We start from the raw sequence: 19,845 nt of genomic DNA, 5'->3' as shown, positions 1-19,845 counted from the left end.
TGTTAGCCTGATGGGATAACCTTTGTAGGTAACTTGCTGTTTCTCTCTTGCCAATCTTAGTATCTTTGACTTTGTTTGGTCAATCTGGCTATACTGTGTCTTGGAGAAGATCATCTTGAGTTGATTTTATTTGGGGTCCTTTGTATTTCTTGGGACTGGATTTTTGAATGTCTCTCTAGGTTTGGAAAGTTTTATTGCAGGATTTCAAGGAATATATTATCAATAACCTTATGAATCTTTTTGCCTTCTGGAATACAATTATAGGGATGTTTGGACATTTGATGGTATCTAGTATTTCTCATATGTTATTCTCATTCTTGAGAGTAATTTTCTCAGTCTTTGTAGTAGATTTTTCTAGGCCAGCAATTTTATCTTCTATATCTGAGATTCTATTTTCTGTATGATCTAGCCTGCTTTTAATACTTTCAAGGGAGATTTTGACTTCCTGTATTATATCTTTCATCTCTAACAGGTCCCTTTGATTCTATTTTAAAGTGTGTAATTCCTCTTTTAGATCTTGAAAGAATTTCCTCACTTCCTGGAACTCATTAGCTCCTTTCTTCTGCAGTTACTCCTTTTTTCTACAGTTCATTGTCTCTCTTCTCTTCCATCTCTGTTAGCTTCATCATTATAAATATTCTAAATTCTCTGTCAGACATTTCATGATTTCCATTGACCTGTCTGTGGATGAAGAGTACTTATTATTTTCCCTTAGAGGAAAGGTATTTTCTTGCTTTCACTACCCAACCAAATTAATTTCTTGTAGTCCTGTGGTGATTTCTAGTCATCTGATGGACGGTGTGTTTCTTTCTAATTCTTGAAGTTAAATCTGAGTGTTCAGGAGTGCACAAAAGGAAGTGATCTGGAATCTCTTTGCCATTTCATTTTTATCCCTTTGTGCAGCATATTCAGTGGATATTTAGGAATATGTTAACCTTATAGTATTAGGATGTTTGGTTATGGTTCCCTTAGATCCATCACTTGAGTTTGTGGGCCGGAGGCTGAATTATCAGTAGAAAATCTTCATTTCTTGTGTGCCCTGAAATACCTAGTTTGCAGGAGCCATGTGGAACATTTTTCTCTCCCTCAGTACTTCTTTTAGTGCTGGTCTATTATTGGTGAATTCTTTCAGTTTTTGTTTATTTGATAATACTTTTATTTGTTCTTCCTATTTGGAGAATAATCTTGCTGGATATAGTATTCTTGGTTGAAACTGTTTTTCTTTTAATGTTTTGAATACATCTCCTCATTCTTTCCTTGCCTGTATTGTTTCAGTTGAGAGGTCTGATATTAGCCTAATGGGATATCTTTATTAGTAACCTGATGTTTCTCCCTTCTCATTTCTAGAATATTGTCTTTTTCTTTATTTTTTTTACAAATATGACTATGATGTGCCTGGGTGGGAGGCGGGGATCCTTTTTATTTCTTGGGTCTGAATTTCTCCATATTTGGAAAAAATTCAGATAGTATTTTATGAGAGTTTTTCAATGCCTTTAGCAGATTCTTCACCTTCTGGAATACCCATTATACAAATATTTGGATGTTTCATGGTGTCTAGAATTTCTCATATGCTGTCCTCATGTTTTTGGTTGTTTTTTAAATTCTTTTTGTGATTTGGTCTATTTTGAAGACTTTGTCTTCAAGGTCAGAAAGCCTTTCTTCTGCAGGATCTAATCTGCTATTAATGCTTTGTAGGGAGATTTTAATTTCTTCCTTTCCAGAAGTTCTTTTGGATTCCTTTTTAGGGTGTTTATCTCTTTATGAAATTCCTTTTTCATGTTCTGAAATGATTTTCTCATTTACTAGAACCAGTTTTCTGTTTTCCCTTGCATCTCATTGAGTTTTGTCACTTCAAATATTTGGAATTCTTTTTTCTGACATTTCTGTGTATTTCTCTGTATATCTACTCTTGGTAAAGGACTACTATGCTTATCTGGGAGAGAGTTACCCCCTTGTTTTCTCATGTTTCTTCAAGAAACTATCATTTGATACAGTATTCACTGCCCCCCACCCCCATTTTTTGGAGTAGATTGTGTAGTATTAGGAAAGGAAATTTCACCCTTAGTTCCTAAATGTGTTCGTATTGGAGGACTGTGTCTCTCAGGTCAGGGCAATTATGGGTAACTTGGTTACTATCATCTGATAAAGTATTCACTTTCCCCCCCTATTTTTTGGAGTAGATTGTGTAGTATTAGGAAAGGAAATTTCACCCTTAGTTCCTAAGTGTGTTCGTATTGGAGGACTGTGTCTCCCCGGTCAGAGCAATTATGGGTAACTTCAAGTGCTTGGTTCCTCTGCCAGATGTTCAGCTCTTGATTAGGTGCTATAACTTAGTGAAGAAGATTAATTCGAAGTCTGCACTGGGTGCAGCATGTGGGCTAGTGTACCTAAAGTTCCAAAATTACTCTCAGGCCCCAAGGGTGTTCTCTGAAGAGGAAGCCTGCCTAGAGCAGTCTCAAATCTCCCAGTGAGTTGTGCAAGCCCAGGCCACTATAGCGGTAGGCCATGGAATGACGAAAGTTCCAAACTTACTCTTAGGACGTGTGGGTGGCCTCTCAATTGGAGATAACTCTTTAATCATAGGTTTTTTTTTTTAATGTTATTTTGTTTGTGATTATTACTTTAAAAAAAAGTGACCAAAGAGAGACAGGAAGAGAGAGAAAGGGAAAATGAGAAAACAAGCCACTGGGTCTGCTACTCAAACTGTCATCAGTCATATGGGAATCTAGAACCTTAACCACCACACCATTTGCTAGCCCCAATCATAGGAATTTTTAAAAAGAATCATAAGAATTTTTAAAAACCCAATCATAGGAATTTAAAAAAATTTATAAATATATTTATAAAAATAAATATATTTTTGTAAAAAATGTTTTGGTTCAATTCAAGAAGGAAAATGGCTACTAACTTACAACCTATTTCTGAGAATTACTATTCTATCAGGAATTTTGTTTAATCAAAACAGTGTTTAAATCAGAAGTCAAAGCTATAATTGGAATACGTGGCTAATACTGCATTAATGATGTCCTTTAAATCTTCACGCTCTGGTGGAGAAAGCCAAGAACGAGATATGGTGTTTTCCAGCATGTCTACCTTCCCACAGCCCACGTTGACAGCTGTCTACAAGAAAGAAAAAAGGTACAGCCTGACTCAAACCTGGGAGCTGCAGGGTTGCTGACCTTGGTCTTGATAGCATTTATTTCAAAAAAGTGAAAGAGAACTGGGCTTTAGTTTCCCAGCATCTATTAACTCTCAGGCTCATTTGCTTCCCAACCTTAACATATAAAGCAATACAGGAGAGTAGTTAAGACCTTGGGCTTTGAGGACAGAGTGACTTAGAAGCCATTGCCAGCACTGCCTGTTTATGGTACTATGACATCAAACAGGGAAATTAACCTTTCTGAAACTCAGTCCCTTCATCTGTCAAGTGTGAATAAAAACAGGACCTGCCTTGCAGGGTTGTTGTAAAACAATACCTCCAGGACATGGAATTTGGTAGGTGCTTACAAATATTCATTATTATTAGTGTCAGGATCCCATTTCAAGGTTGTGTGGGTAGCCTTTGGGGGCTAGCCAGATGAATAGTCTTAAAGGGTTTTATTGAAGTCATGGCCCTGTATAAAAGAGTGGAGTCTCAGGCTGCCACTTACTAGTTGTATGTCTTCAGGCAAGTAACTTACTTTTCTGTGCTTTAGTTCCTGCAACTTTAAAATATGGATAATAATTTTGTCTACCTTATAGGATTATATTCAGGGTTGAATGAATTCATAATGTTTGTCATGTAGAATGTCTTAACTTGTTATTGCATCACTAACAGAGATACCTAAGATTTGGGGATTTATAAAAAAAAATAGTTTTATTGAACTCAGAGTTTGGAGATCTTGGATCCAGGAAATACTTCTAGTGAGGCTGAAACATGGCAGAGGGTAGGATCTCAAGCAGAGCTGAGCAGGATGTGTACGCATGTGGCTTCTGGTTGTTTCATTTCTTCTCTTCATGTACACAGCAGAACTCAATAATGGGGATCCCACCCTAATGACTTTATTACACCCAAAGGATCCACTGCGGGATACCATAAAAGGAGTAAATTGTTCACTTCACAGCTTTATCATACAATTAAATACAAACACACAAATTTCTGGGGGACATTCAGTCCCCACCCACTAAGACCAAATTCCCAAACATTTACATTTTGGGGACAAACAACTATCCAAACTATAACACAGTGTATGATATGTATTAATTCTTGCATAAGTTTATCTTTTAGTCTTATCCATTGGGGAAGTCTGTCATTTATTTCTTCTGTCTAGTTACAGGTGGATATTCTGAGTATGGTTCTGTAAACAGGAAAAAAAAAAAAGAAGCCCTCACTTTCTGTATAATTCCTTTGAGTCCTATCCTTTTCAGTCTCTGAAAGAACTTAAATTATGTGGTAAGAGTGTATTAACTTACAGACATTTTTCCTGAGAGGTTCAGTTTTAGATTCTCTGAAGCTTTTAGTACCTTGTGACTCTTGGCCCGTGAGCTTGTAGGATTGGTATTGTATCAGAAATGTTGATCATTAGGTTCCTTCTTCATGTCCAGCTCTTAGGTTAGACAGTTACCTACATGCTGACAACCTACACAGATGCTGGAGCAATGCAGAACATTGTAAGAAAAGGAGAGTGCAGACAATCATTAAACAGCTCATGAAAGAGGTAAGAATCCAGAATGAGAGTTTTGTAACAGAGCTTAGAGAAATAGTCAGTGTGATCTGATTTCTGTGGGATACTAGCGAGTGTGTCTTTCCAAACCACACAGATGCTGGAGCAATGCAGAACATTGTAAGAAAAGGAGAGTGCAGACAATCATTAAACAGCTCATGAAAGAGGTAAGAATCCAGAATGAGAGTTTTGTAACAGAGCTTAGAGAAATAGTCAGTGTGATCTGATTTCTGATACTAGCGAGTGTGTCCTTCCAAACCCTGGTGGGAGCAATCTGGGTACACAATAGTACTATTCTGGTACTCTTCACAGTAGTGAGGAGGAGAGGAAAATAACCTTCACAATATTTAAAAGAGGCACAGTAGATACATAGTGATGAACCAGAAAGCACAGCCAACTTATGTTAACTGCATGCCAGGTGCCAGGTACTATGCTATTTTATTTTTTCAGAGAGAGATTTCTTTGCTATAAGATTCATGCAATTGCCAGAGGGAGAGAGACAGAGAGTTAGAATGGCTGTGTCGCTGGACTCCCATGTAGTAGATCGTGGTTCGAGTCCCGGACCTGGTGGCTTAAACTCACGCCAGGTGCATGTACATGCATGCCCAAGATCCTGAGAGGAGAATGGAGGAGAAGGGATTGCAGCGTGGCCATCCCCCCTGGGGGGTGATTTCTCGCTTTCTGTCTCTCTGTCTCTCTCTGCCTTTCTGGCAAGCGCACATGCCCTATAGCAAACAAACAAACAAACAAAAAACCTCTTTAAAAAAATAGGAGTATGGAAAAAAACCAAAAGAGAAATAAGGTCCTAGCCTGAAGATCTCTCTGGCAGCCCTGAAACCATTGATCCAGAAATGTAACAATGCTGTTGGCAAATGAAGTGTTAACTGAAAAAGGAAAGATGAAGGAGAAGGAAAATGTTTCTATTCTTGAGACAAAGAAAAATGCTTCTCACAGGAAGTGAGACTCCAGTACCTTTGACTCCAGAGACTGGTCCCTCCCTTCTGGATGCTGTGCCCTGGAGAGGTGACTGGGCATCTTGGAGTTTCCCAGTCAGTGCTCATTGTGTGAGTTCATTCTTTTCAATAATAACGATTCAATGAAATCATCACTATTAAACATTATTACTAAAAACTGCTCATTTTCATTTTTAACAATTAGAAAGCATTTTTATTAGCTCATAAGCCTCATTTTTGATTGAGAATATAACCATTGTAACCATGTGACTCATGTTTGTCAACCCTCCTACTCAAAGATTTAAACAATATGGGATTTTCTAAATGACTCAATATCTATAGTTAAAATTCACCCAGTATTCCGCATATGTCTCCTGATAGAAATTGAAAAAAATCCTTGATTATAATCATAATAATAAACACAATCATAATAGTAATACTTAGACTTTAAAAATGTTTTCTCATCTCTGTGATAATCATTTTTCTTATATCCTGTTAAACAGACAACCCTAGGACATGGGCAATTTATTATCACTTTATGGAACAGGAAACTTGCTTAGAGAGGTTAAGTAAGTTGTACAATTAAAGCAGTTATTAGAAATCTCAGTAGGGGACCTGCTGGTGGTGTGGTCATGGTTAAGGCAACTGGATCACATTCTATTGCATGGTTTGAGTCCTGGATCCAACAGCTTGGAAAACACACTGGGCATGTGTACATGTGTGTCCAAAATCCTGAGAGGAGAATGGAGGAGAAAGGACTGCCTTGTGGCCACTCCTCTGGGTGGTGATTTCTTTTATTATTGCTCTCCTTCTCCCTCTGTACCTCTCTGGTGAGCACACATCCCCTATAGCAAAAACTAAAAACAAACAAAAAACCCACTAGCTATGTATTTATCTATAAAAACATATTATATATATAAATATAAATAAATATATTTATACATACATATATATATATATATATATATGAAAATAATCTTGGTAGGTAATCAAACCCTGATCTGTTTGACTCTGGAGCCCCCCTTTTTAACTTGTACCTGCCTCATGCTGCCCAAAGGGCAAGAGAAAACATTTATAAATATACTAATATTCACTAAGGACAAATGCCAAAGGAAAGCAAGGAAGTATTCCTTTTAGTCCTCCTAAAATTTGAGTCTCCTTTAAAAAATTTTTTTTTCCTCTTTAGAGGGAGATTTTTGCTATAGAGTGCATGAGCTTGCCAGAGAGACAGGGAGACAGAAAGTGAGAAATCCCTTCTAGGGATGTTTGCCACACCGCAACCCCTTCCGTTCTCTCAGGATTTTGAGCATGCACACACACACACACATCCAACGTGAATTTCTTTCTTTTTTTAAAATTTATTTTTATTATTATTTAAAAAAAAACATTTGATTGCTGTACATCATTTGGCTTGTAAAGAGAATTTACCCAACATGAAATACATCTCAGACCAGTCCAGGTGAGAATACAATATGCATTATCATCAAGGATAATAAACCATTTCTGTGTCCCACATATGCTTTTCCTCTCCATTATTTCTCCCTGACTTGCCTGGCATGAATTTCAAACCACGAGGTCTGTGACTTGAACCTTGGTCAACTATGTGTGAGTCCTATGATGTAACCATTACACCATCTGCTGGTCCCACTGAGTCTCTTATTTTGAAAGAGGATTGGCATCATAATATTATCTGTTAACTAGGAAATAGAGAATGAGGGTTAGGTCTGATTCCTACGAAAACCAAATGGGTCCAGAGGATGACAGTCGGTCACTGCATGTGAAATAAAATAATAGCAACAGTTGTAGCTATTGTGAAAGAGTTTGCTATTGTAAAACACAGTAGTCTGAATTACGTGATATGTCCCCATTGATCCAATGAATGGATTTGTCTCCATAGGTATTAGGAAGGACCATACTTTCCTGAGGACTTAAGGAAGGAGTTTATGTACTTTCAAGCAGTTTCTCTGGCTTTGTGACTGCCCATTGTCTTTCATTTTTTTTTTCCTTCCCTACAAATCCTTGCATTAGTAGCTCTCCAAATCCAAAGCTTTTAAAATAATTATTTCCCATTAAATTTATGAATGCATGAGTTCACCCATCAATACCTTCCTGTTAAGCATGTTTGCACTAACCCCTGATGCAAATTTCTCTATGGCATTGTGCTTGCTTACCAGGGTGTCTCAATGTTCCATCTAACACAGATCATAGGATTCTCCTTGCTACCTTCCTCTTAATAATCCGGAGCCAATATTTCATTTTAGAGTTTATTCCCTCGGATCACCTCTTCTTTCAACTATCATAGATTGGGTAACCCAGGCTATAGACATTAAAATTCTCAGATTTTCATGCAATAACATTAAAGGGTATTGCTTTCAGGGACTATTCTTGGTAGAGGTGAGGAAAGCAGGATTAAAAAGAGGAAGGACTTGAGCTGCCCTGCAATTATAACAGAGGCTCTATTAGCTGGTCCTGTACTGGTTGTTGAAACTAGGTTCTCTTTTCAGAGTTGCCACTTTTGAGACATGAGAACTGGACTTTTGTATCCCTACATTAAACAGGCATTGGGTGAAGGCTGCCCCTGAAGAAGGAACATGATCTTGTTAAGGAAACTCACTTTTGGCCAAGTGAATGGGAGACCATTGGTCATGAACACTCCTAGCATCTGGGAGAGTGAGTCCCTCAGTCCTGAGAGAGGGGCTTCTGGGTGGTATGCCGCAGTATCTATCACAAAGTTAATTAAATAATTCACATAAAATATTAGTGGAGGGCCAGCAGGTGGTGTGGTGGTTAAGGGCGCTGGACTCCTACATGGTGATTTGAGTTCTGGACCTGGTGGCTTGCTTTCTCACTTTCCCTCTCTCTCTCACACTCTGATCCGCTTGCTTTCTCACTTTCGCTCTCTCTCTCACACTCTGATCTTCTCTGGTCAAGTTAAAAATACATATATGGATAAATAAATAAGGTTAAATAAAATAATTCTTTAAGAAATGTTAGTGGAGTTCCTGATACTAGTAAATGCTCAAAAGTATATGATGATCACCACTTTCTGTCTTGAAGATCTTCTGAATTTTTTTTTTTTTTTTTTTTTAGAGATTTTCACTGTAGGGCGCGTGCGCTCGCCAGACAGACAGAGAGAGACATAGAGACAGAAAGCGAGAAATCACCCCCCAGCGGGGATGGTCACGCCGCAATCCCTTCTCCTCCATTCTCCTCTCGGGATCTTGGGCACGCACGCACATGCACCCGGAGTGAGTTTTAAGCCACCGGGTCCGGGACACAAACCGTGGTCGACTACGTGGGAGTCCAGCGACATAGCCATTACGCTAACTGCTGGTTCCCAAGATCTTCTGAATTTTGACACACAAAATGTACCTGGTAACTGGGTAACTATAACCTGAGTGGTGAACAGTATGGATTCTCGATATGACTAAAGGCCAGAGAGTACCAAGTTCCTGCAAAAACCGGGCAGGAGTAATTAAAAACATGTCTGACCTGTTGTTTTTGTTGTTTTGCTTCTACAATTACAGACAAGTATAAACACTGTGGGAGACCTGACTTCCTTAATTTCTCTTCCACAGCACAGTGTGTTCTCTTTCCTCCAAGAGTCAGACTCTACTATTACTTGAAAGGACTTCTACCAAAATGCAGGAGAAAGCTGTGCCCTTTCAGTAGAAATTTCAGGGAGGTGGTAGGAGTGAATTTATTAAATCCATCTTCCCCTTGTTTGGAATTAAATGAATGACCTAGGGCTTGTTTTCACTTGTGGGCAGATGCGAACACTGTATCTGAGCTGAAATCAGCCATTTGTCTGATGAAAGGGAGGAAATCTTTTCCTTGGTTATTTTCAGAGAGGGACCTCAGTGATGTGTCAGATGAGAACAAATTTAGGTGTAGATTTTGTCCTCCTAAAATGTATCCAATGTAGAGTCATTGAACTCTACTTAAAAACAAGATTTAATAGTCACTCCAATAGACAGGGAGGAGGTAAACCTTTCATTCTCAGGCATGCCAGGGTGATTGCTATTATGTTTTATAAACCTTTAGAGTTTATAAAATATAATAACTTCTTTGTAAACAATTTCTGGGGAGAAGTTCTCAAGATTCAGATACCAGCATTTTCATTTGGTCTTTTCTAAAGGGAGCCTGCTGTACTCTTTAACAAATCAGTACATGTAAACTCCTTTGCTGATTTTCCAGTCTCTGCCCTGCAAAAGTAAGTGTGAATCAATTCAATGACATTTTTACATGAAGCCTGAAAAATTGGATATTACATAGGCCAACCTCCCTAAACCCCACAGGCCTTTCTTTCTCTAGGAACAATAATAAAGTGAACAAGAACATTTGAAGTGAAACAGATTGAATGTTCTTTCATGTTGGAAGTCTAGGAAGATTTATAAGGGCACATCTGAGCTTCTCTATGGACACATTATGATTTAATCTGTTTCATATTTTGCTTTTTCAATAGACTTTTTTGAACTTTTCATGAGGGGCATTAAAGATAACCCTTTTGTTAATGGAACTTTAAGGGGTTGAAGGTCAAAGAGATTTAGCTTTGGTACTGCACAGCATTATGTAGATGCTAGTTGTTTTAAAGACAAGGTTTGGGCAAGCCATTAGAATGGTGGTGAAGGTGGCTGGATCCCACATGACTGATTATGCAGTTTGAGTCCCAGACTCAAAAACATTCTGGCATGTATGTGTTTGTATGCCCAAAATCCTGCGAGGAGAATGGGAGGAGAAGGAATTGTGGTATGGCCAAGCCCCCTAGAACTCCCCCTTCCTTATTTCTCTGGCAAACACACATAATCTATAGCAAAAACAAACAAACAAACAAAAACCCTCAGTTAATAGAAAAGACTACACCTGAAATAAAAAAACTTAGGGAGTAAAAAAAAGTGAAATAAAGATGTAGAGGAAACTTACAAGAGATAAAAAAAATTTCAAGATAAGGTCTTATATCTTTATGAGGTCATAATTTAATTAAGATAGGACAAATACATATAGACACACATAAAATAATGATTCTCCCCAAAGCACAGGCAATAATCCCAAAAATAGACAACTGAGATTACATCCAATTAAGAAACTTCTTCACAGCAAAAGAAACAACAGTTAGAGTGAGTCTACAACCCTTTAAATGGGAGACTGTATTTGCAAACTATGCATCAGACAAAGGACTGATAATTAGAATATACAGGGAACTCAAGTGACTTACCTGAAGAAAAAGTGATCAGCCCAATTAAAAAATGAGAAAATGAGCTGAACAAAAAACTCTCTAAGGAACAGCCAAAAGTATGTAAGAAAATGCTCATCATCTCTTTTCAGAAGGGAGATGCAAATCAAAACCACAATGCCATACCACCTAACCCCTGTCAGAATGGCTAAGATTAAAAAAACAAAAAACAAAAAATGGTAAGTGCTGGTGAGGTTGTGGTGAACAGGAAACTCTCCTACACTGTTGGTGGGAATGTAAATTAGTACAACCATTGTGGAGAACAATATGGAGGTTCCTCCAAGACCTACAAATAGAACTCCCATATGATTCAGCATTCCAGTCCTGGGTATCGACCCAAATGATAGGAGCATACTCAGTCAAAAGAGTGCTTGCACATCCACGTTTACTGTGGCCTTATTCATACATGCTAAGACATGGAACCAACCCAAATATTTCAGAACAGATGAATGAATTGAAAATCTGTGGCACATGTATATTATGGAATACTACTCCGCTATAAAAACAAGAGCCTGTCATTTGATAGAAAGTGGATGAATATGGAAGATTTACTGCTGAGTAAAGCAAGTCAGACTATAAAAGAGAGACATGGTATGTCCCCATGTAATATATACCAAATGTCCTCACTCTATGGCAGAAACTGAAAGACTGGAGGATATAGATGTATGGAAAAATGGTTGCAGAGAGTGGATAGAGTGTGTGAAGAGGTTGGAAACTGGGGGAGGGTGAGGGGAAGGGAATCTAAGAGAAAAATAAAATGGTGGGATATCTGGGGGATGCAGAAGTCGAGGACTATCCATTGATGATAACATATATAATATCTTTAACTGAACCAGTGTGCAGTGTGATCATGCTGGAAAAATTCATTTTACAAGGTGTGTTGATGTACAGTGATGAAATGTATAAAATATATTTCAAAAATGACACTAATTGGTATGCCTGAATAAAGGTATAAAGCATGCACACTTTGTTTTAGGTGAGGTATTCAGAGTTCACCTGGAACAGGAGTTCCTTGAAAGACAGGCAGCATTCCATTTGACAGAGGTGAGGCTACTTGTGTTTGCTGTGGGGCTCCTGAGGATAGCACTATAATCTGAATTTACAATACATCTGGTTTATAGTCTCAGTGGGTGTTTTGGCCAGTTTATGTGATGGGGTTTGAAATATTGCTAGAAGTGCAAAGTAAAAACGAGGCTCCTTTTGGAAAATTGTAATTAATATGTGTCATTAAGAAAGCTGGCATGTGGTTGAAACTGTTGGGGTAAGGAGTGGAGATGACATGAGTGGGGGCTGGAGAAATGGAAACTTGAAAAGGAACTGGAGTTTTCTGCTGGGTACCAGTCTCTGCTCCACCTGGAACTCCAAGAAGTCTCCCTCTCCCTATACTTGTTGACTTGGTGTGGTGAGCTACAATGATTCTTTTCTTCCTTTTTTGGGAGAGCTCCCACTAGTTGTGAATAGTGAGGGATTTGCCCAAGAATTTAGCCAGACCTTTGCACACACAGAGCAAGCCAAGTCTGTCTTGGTAGGGTTGTCAGAGAGTTTCCCAACACCAATGTGTTAAAAATAAATTGGGAACAAGAGCCAGAGCCTGTAACCGGAAACTGAGATTTTCGTTAGGTGCTTTTAATACAGTTATGGACTTCCTCTTAGTTTCCTTTAGCAGTGATTGACTGATTCACACATTAAGTTCATGTCTAAATCCCCTTCAGTACACCATTTCCCGATTATAGACATGAAGGAGCTTTTCTACTTCTAGTTTATTGCTGTAACATTGCAATCCTTTATTTAGAAAACCTACAGTCTATATAGCTAACAGACATATTTCAAAGTCTTTGGACTTTTCTTCCACTCACAGTAATGTTATTCCCTGCAGAGTCCTTGGCCTTGGCAATCACTGGCCCAGAGTTTTGAATGAATGAATAAATACGTACTGTAGAGAGAAAGCAGTGTCCTGAAGAAAAACTGTAAATTAAAAAACTACTTGGAAATAGGATCAAATAGTCCGAAGTGGTAACAGTCTATATTCTTTTTTTGAGATTTATTTATTTGTTTATTTGCTATAGGGCACTTGCCAGAAAGAGAGAGAGAGAGAGAGACAGAAAGCAAAATATCACCCCTCTTCCCTGGGAGGTGGCCATGCCACAGTCCCCTCTCCTCTATTCTTATCTTGGGATTCTAGGCACACATGCACACCGGCCAGGTGTGAGTTTCAAGCTACTGGGTCTGCGACTCCAACCATAGTTGATCATGTGGGAGTCCAGTGATAGAACCGTTATGCCATCTCCTGGTCCCTAGGCTATACTTCTGACAATCTTGGAGTGAATGGCTGTTCTCTCTGCATACAACTGGAAGAGACACAAAAGCATCTTCTAGGAATAGCACAATCGGGGTGGGGACCAAATTTCCTGGTGATGAGAAAACCATTTCTCTTTGCAGAGGATTTCTTATCTCTGTTCAGAAAGCCCATGCTTACAGTCAAATGTGGTATAGGCCCAAGCCCCTAACGGGGACAAATGTGAACAAGATGTTAGCAAGAACCCTTTGATCACAAAGATATAGGCAGGTGACTTGGAATGTGCGACCTTCCCTGGAAAACATGTATTCAATTTCACAGCTTGTGTGAGTCCAAAATCTTCCTAAGTATTTCTGAAGATACCTAGTGGGCTTCTGTTCTTGTGCCTCCTCTACCTCTTGGGTTCAAGATTTCTCATTCAGGATTCCTGTTGCTCTTAGCACTGACCCAGATTTAAAATGTAGAACATTCATTGATTCCTCATCAAGTCCCTACCTCTACTCCCAACTCACAAAATCATGTGTGACTCTGCAGGGTGGATGTCAGCTTACACACTACATAGCAAAGTTACTCTTTTTTTTTTTTCTCCAAAAAATATTTTGACAACCTTATCATTGAGAACACAGCCCCAAATCCACTTTCTTTGTTTCTCACTCTTCTTGCAACTTAAAAAAAAAAAAAAATTAAAAAAGCTTATTCATTTCTTTCTTCTGAGAGAGAGAGAGAGAGACAAAAGTCAGAAAGAGTGATAAAGTAGTACCCTTGACACTCAACAGAATCTTCACATATGACCCATCCCCACTGCCAGTCTAGAGCATGGGCTCGTGCCTGCCTCGTACACTTAGAGACTTCCCAGGAAATGAACCCTGGGCCTTTCCCATGTGAGTCCAGTTGCATTACTATTGAACTACTGCCTGGTCCCTCCATTCTCCTGTCTAATCTTTCCCATTTTTTCTTTTTTCTTCTCTCTGCTTAGAGTCTCGTGCTAGAATCACACAGGACTTGGGGCTTTCTTCAAAGTCCTTGATGCCCTGATTCCTAGATCCCTGGGCCCTACGCAGTGCACCAAACATTGGATTTTCCATATATGTAATTCTCTCCCTAAAGAGAATCCTGGTGCCTGTTGTTAGGATAATGGCATGTTCCCATATACTTATACCAGCACTGCTGCAAAGAGAGACTTAGGAGCTGCCTCCCAACTCCTGTGATAATTCAAACCCGGATATGCCACCTCACCTTCTCCCTAACTGAAGGAAGGGCTTTCCACCACAGAGGCACAGCAAAGTCCCCAGTTCTGCTTTGCATCCTCACACAGCAGCAGGGATCTGATCCTAGTCCCAGATGAATCTCACATTCAGAGTCACATAAACCAATGGTAGTACTGCTCTTCTATTCAAAGAGCCACCAGCGCCATTTGTGATAAATGGCCACACAGCAACGCTGCTGTAACAGGCCCTTTACTTCAAACAGGGAGATACAATGCGGATGTGCAAAAACAGGGCACACACAGAAAGTGAAAGATTTCCTGCTCTACAAATGCACACAAAGTCACGTTCAACTACTGAAATCCAGGGGTTTTCAAAACATTTTACCAAGGTATGGTGTCGAGTTCCAGTCACTAATGAACTTGCATGTTACCTCTAGTAAATGGCTAAACTCTTCTTGCTTGTTTGTACCAATGCACTTGTAACCAGTGCTACCTGTTCCATGTGCATTGAAAGCAGATTGAAAGCACACTTAGTACTGTGCTTAGTGTATGGAAAGTACTGACAAGTGGTGGCTTTCACAAAGACAATTCACACAAGAAAGGAGCCAATGCAAAGTTGTGGCACTGCTTTTGCTAATGCATTGTGAATGGATGTTTCTTTCTTTCTTTTTTGGGGGGAAGAGGTTTTTGCTACAGGGCGCATGCACTTGCCAGAAAGACAGAGAGAGACGGAGAGACAGAAAGTGAGAAATCACTCCCCCCAGGGGAGATGGCCACGCTGCAACCCCTTCTCCTCCATTCTCCTCCTGAGATCTTGTGTGAGTTTAAGCCACCAGGTCTGGGACTCAAACCACAGTCGACTACATGGGAGTCCGGCAACATAGCCATTACACCAACTGCTGATACACAGATGGTTCTTTCATGTAGCCTTGACCTTCACATACAACAACTACCCATATACTCTTTTACAAGCAAAGAAAATTTTAGTCTATCTCCCCAAAGCCTCTCATTCCACTGTACAACCCTCTTTCTTACTGTTTGGGGCCAGCAGATGACGTAGTGGTTACATTGCTGGAATCTCACATGGTTGACTGTAGTTAGAGTCCCAGACCTGCTGGCTTGAAACTCGCGCTCAGTGCATGTGCATGCATGCCCAAGATTCCAAGAGGAGAATGGAGGCGAAGGGATTGTGGCATAGCCATCCCCCTGGAAGGTGATTTCTTACTGTCCTTCTCACTGTCTCTGTCTCTCTATCTCCAGTGAGATCACATGCCCTAGGGCAAAAAAGGCTCTAAAGAAAAAAAGAAAGTAGAACACGCTCAGATTTCCTATTCTTGATTTGGTATCTGTGGCCAGTGCAACTTTCTTTCCTTTCGTTTTGCTTCCAAACAGAATCCTCCTCATTGTCAACTCTTCATCTGGCAGTCAACATGAACTCTTGTGAGAAAACTGCAAATCACCCTGCCCTACTGGAATATTTTCTATTTGAGGATGTTGATGAAAGAGACTCTATCCTTACAGTAAACTACTGATTGTTCTCAGAAATTATAGCAAAAGCTCTAAATTCCAATATGCTAGCACCTAAACCATATCCTCTATCTTGCTACTTATTCCTGGGAATGGCCTCACAATCTTTTTTAACACAAGTTCTCCTGCCTGGTGCAGGAAATACTGTCACTAAATTTACTGATTACCCAGTTTTACCAGCACCATCCCATAGAAACCTGAGTCCCCTGTAATAGTCACTCAATCTGTGCAGCACCCACATCATGCCCTGGAGGAAATCGAGGAAGCCGGATTCATGCCTCACTGGAGACAGGTGCATTGTGAGCATATTGTCATTTTCTGCACACGGATTGTCAGTGCTACTGCTTGCTCTGAGGAAACTTCCCTAAGCTATTGAGCCCATGACACCGATACATAGCTCATTCAGGAACATAAAATTTCCTTTGTCTCCAAAGAATTTTCTCCTTATTTCTCAAAAAATTTTCTTGTATTTGTTGAAGATTATTCCACTGTGTAATCTGATTATGAAACTGTATAACATTAATACAATATGAAGATAATTTATTTAGTACATACCATGTGCCAAACTCCTTGGTAAGAGCTTTGCAGAAAGCATGTAACTTACTACCACAATCCTGAGATACAGACTCTTTTATTTATTTTATTTTATTTTATCTTTACAATTGAAGTATGAATTTATTTTCGTACAAAAACTTTTTGAAATTCATACATAATTTTCCCATTACACGTATTTCCATGAGCTCTTTTTTCCTGAAATATTTTTTAATTAATTAATTTACATTCATCCCCTAAGCCTCATCATAGCATACAAAATGTGATTTCCCATCCAGAATATATGCATAGTGGCATAATCATGCATGTTATCATCAATAATTTTTCATTTCCAGTTTCATATATATATCCCCCTATGTCTGACCCTCTGCCCTGTCCCAACCTCCTTTCACACTATCTCCGGTGTCAACAGTTGTTTTCCATTTTTTTCCCCCTAGATTTTCTTAAATAATCTTACTACTTTCAATAGCAAGTTCAGCCGGTAACTTCAAGAAAAGCAGTTTTAACTTTAATAAATCAAATAAATGCTAAGGAATTTTGCTTAAAACTTAAAGCCAGGAAACAGGCTAGGATTCTGTTCAAATAATAGGTACATGAATCTATCAACAGCTCAAGACAGGATAAAAATTCTTAAAACTAGAAAACAAAGCCTAGAAGAAAATCAGCAATGTTTTAGTTAAAAGTCATAAAATACTATTTCACCAGTTCAGTCTCATGTACTTAATCTATCTTCTGTTGTGGTTCGATCTTCCCGATTAAATTCTGGGATATAATATTCAACTCCAGACTTGTCCTTACAATTAAGTTGGCCATTTTCTTAGCTTTTGAACTCTTATTTCTGTGTGTCTGTATTTAATTTTTCTGGTATAGCACTCCCTTGAGAACTTCTTGGAGATTTGGTCTGGTGTTGGTAAATTCTTTCAGGTTTTGTTTATCTGAGAATGTTCTTGTCTTTTCTTCCTATATGAAGGATAATCTTGCTGGGTACAGTATTCTTGGTTGAAATTGCTTTTCCCTTAACATTTTGAATATACTTTCCCATTCTTTCCTCACTCGTATTGTTTCTAATGAGAGGTCTGCTGCTATCCTGATGGGATATCCTTTGTAGGTAACTTGCCGTTTTTCTCTTGACAATTTAAGTATCTTGTCTTTGTCTATGGTTTTGGTCAGTCTGGCTATAATGTGTGTTGGTGAAGATCTTCTTGGGTTGATTCTGTTTGGAGTCCTTTGTATTTCTTGGGACTGGATCTTTGAGTACCTCTCTAGGTTTGGAAAGTTTTCTTGCAGAATTTCATGGAATAGATAACCAATGCCCTTGTGAGTCTCTTCGCCTTCTGGGATACCAATTATCTGGATGTTTGGACATTTGATGGTATCTAGTATTTCTCATATATTATTATCATTTTGGGGGGGGTAATATTCTCAGTCTTTGTGGTGGATTTTTCTAGGCTAGCAGTTTTTTGTTCTGCACCTGAGATTCTATTTTCTGTATATCTGCTTTTTAATATTTTCAAGGGAGATTTTGACTTCCTATATTATAGCCTTCATCTCTAACAATTCCATTCGATTCTATTTTAAAGTGTATAATTCCTCTTTTAGATCTTGTAAGAATTTCCTCACCTCCTGGAACTCCTCAACTTCTATATCCTGCCTCTCCTGCAGTTCGTTGTCTCTCTTCCATCTCTGTTAGCTTTGTCATTATGAATTATACATATACATTATGAATTATACTTCATCATTATTACATTAAGAATTATAAATTCTTTATCAGACATTTACATGATTTCCATTGAACTTTCTGTGGATGAAGAGGAGTTATTCTTTTCCCTTGGAGGAGAGGTATTTTCTTGCTTTCCCATATTTCTTGTGGCTCTGAAGTGATTTCCAATCAGCTGATGGATGATGTGTTTCTTTGTAATACTTGAAGTTCATTCTGAGCATTCGTGAGTGTGCCGAAAAACGTGGTCTGGAATTTCTCTGCTGTTCTATTGTTATCCCTTTGTGCAGCAGATTCATTGGCTATTGAGAAATATGTTAACCCTAATTGTATTTGGGTGTTTGGCTATGGTCCCTTAGATCCATCTAGAAAAGCAGTGAATGGAGATTGAGGAGTAGAATGATGAGATAAAAGAAAAAGAAAAGGAGAGAGGGAGGGAGGGAGGAAGGGAGAAACAGAGAAAAAGAGAGAGAGAGAGAGAGAGAGAGAGAGAGAGAGAGAGAGAGAGAGAGAGAGAGAACAAAACAAAGAAACAGAGAGAAAATGAAGGAAAAAATGTTTAAAAAAATCAAAACATTTATTTATTTTTAGAAAGCAAAAAATAAAAAGTCTACATGGTATGCTTGCTAGTTCTCAGGAGCCATGGAGCAGTCTTCTTCTGAAGGCCTGCCCCTTGCCTCTCCTGGATATGGGAGAGGGAAGAGGGATTATTAGCAAGATAAAGGCAGGACTGAAAGCCAAGAGAATAATTTACCTTAAAAACTTTTAAAAAGTAAAAAATACAAATAAAACAGAAAAGACAGAGATAGCAGCAGAGAAAGACAGAGACAGAGAGAAGATTAGAGGGGCTCTCTACCACTCGAGTTTGTGGGCTGGAGGCTGAATTATCAGTAGAAAATCATTTCTCTTTTTTCCCTGAAATCACTAGTTCTCAGGAGCCATGGAGGAGTCTTTTCTGAATGCCTGGCCCTTGTCTCTCCACATGAGTTTATGGGCTGGAGGCTGAATGATCAGTAGAAAATCTTCATTTCTCCTTTTTCCCTGAAATCATTAGTTCTCAGGAGCCATGGAGGGATCTTCTTCTGAAGGCCTGCCCCTTTCCTCTCCTGGATATTTGAAGTTCTCACTGTTTGAGTCACTTCTTGGGGTTAAGGTGTTGTCTCCAGAAGGCCACTGTGAAATGCATGTTACTGCGACTCGGCAGAGGTGACTCCTCAGTCCCTTGACTAAGATGGCCAAGATAGAGACTCTTATTAGCCCCACGTTTCAGATTTGGAAACTGATTCCTAGATAGTTTAGATACATTGTCATAGAACAGTTGGCTAACACCATGAGATTTGAATCTAGAGTGATCTCGGGCCAGGATCCAAGCCCTTAACAGTACATAGAACTCAGCTTATTCTGGAGATTTTAAGATCACTGGACATAGTGAAGAATACAAGTGATAAGGGAAGCACAGAGTGGGTGGAACAGGCATGTGACTATACTGATGCTGCTCAGAAAGCAAGTAGTGGTCTTTCTATAAATCTTTGTCAGCATGGGTTACTTACAGATAGGGTCAATTGCTAATACTTAGCTGAGATAATAGTTGGCAGTCAATACAGATATGTTATTTTATGAATTGATTAAATCTCTCCCCAACCTGCCCCTCTCTGCC

This window comes from Tupaia chinensis, unplaced genomic scaffold, assembly GCF_000334495.1.
Source record: "Tupaia chinensis unplaced genomic scaffold, TupChi_1.0 Scaffold000308_2, whole genome shotgun sequence".
Classification (NCBI taxonomy): Eukaryota; Metazoa; Chordata; class Mammalia; order Scandentia; family Tupaiidae; genus Tupaia; species Tupaia belangeri.
Note: the sequence above shows the minus strand (reverse complement) of the source record.